Source organism: Hipposideros armiger, unplaced genomic scaffold (genome assembly GCF_001890085.2).
Source record: "Hipposideros armiger isolate ML-2016 unplaced genomic scaffold, ASM189008v1 scaffold_23, whole genome shotgun sequence".
NCBI lineage: Eukaryota > Metazoa > Chordata > Mammalia > Chiroptera > Hipposideridae > Hipposideros > Hipposideros armiger.
Window position 1 is genome coordinate 4,215,140 of NW_017731373.1, and position 1,345 is coordinate 4,216,484.

The window sequence follows — 1,345 nt, forward strand, 5'->3', positions numbered from 1 at the left end:
AAAGATTTTATTGGGGAGCTGGGGGAGAGGAACAGACAAGTTGCTATCCTTTTTATTCTTCAGTCTAGCTGTATAGGGCGCAGCATCACTGGCCCTCATGTGGGATCCGAACTGGGGCCCTGCTGCTCAGAGCTGGCATCCCAAGCCAACTCTTAATCAGCACTCCACTTGGCCGGCCCTCATTTATAACATTTTTAAAGGATGTTATTCACATAATGGTGATTATGTAAAAGTATATTTTTACATAAATAATTTTTAAATGCTCTTGAATAATTTTTAAATTACTGTGAGGGACAGGATTGATTCTTCCAGGGTCTGGCACACTTTTGAGACAGAACGTACCCAAAGAGCCGCATGTGGCTCACGATCCACAGTTTGCCGACTTCTGCTCTAGACCAGTGGTTCTCAGCTGGAATGATTTTGTTCCACAGGGACATTTGGTAATTTCTGGAGACATTTTTGGTTGTTTACAACTAGAAGCACGGTGATATTGGCATCTTGTGCATCCTATAATGCACATGATAATTCCTCTCAACAAAGAATTATTCACCCTCAAATATCAATAGTATTAAGGCTGAGAAACTCTGCACTAGGCCATAGGATTCTAGATGTACTTAAATATGGTAATAATCTCTCTCTATATATATACCTTCCCAGGTCCCTGACACTAATTCTCTGGGTTCAGGAACTATCTGAATATCCTTTGATAATGAATATATTTTTTCAATTCCAGTTTTTAAGATTATGCATTTGAATGGTTGAAGTTGTATGTGCAGAGCCCCAATTTACTATTAATCCTTGCTACCTTCTTAATTTAGTTAAACATGATTCTTTTGACCAGAAAAGTAAAAGATAGCCAACGAGTGTACATTATATTCATTCACAATTTTTTTTTTGAGTGCTTATTATGACAGGTACTTTGCTAGGTGTGGGAGAATAGCAATGGACAAAATTAATATGGTGGGGTTTGTTTGTTTTTGTTTTTGCTTTTTTTTGCAATCTTGAAACTTACAGTCTAGTCAGGAAGACTGACAAAATTGAGAAGAGTATTATGAAGAAAATAGTGTGTGGTAATATAGAGAAATGCAAGGGAAGGAGAAGGAGGAAGCGGAACTGTCTTTTAATTTAGATAGGAGGTCAGAAAAGACCTCTCTGAGGAGGAGGTGACATTCTGGCCAAGGAAGATCCAGTTGTGCAGAAGCAAGGGTAGAAGGGAGAATACGCGAGAAGGCTCCTAGGCCAGAACAAGCTTGGTGTGTGGAAGGGGCTGGTGTAGCCATCCCAGAGTGAGCAAAGGGGAAGTGGGACTATCCAAGGACAGAGAGAAAGAAGAGGGCTACCCCAC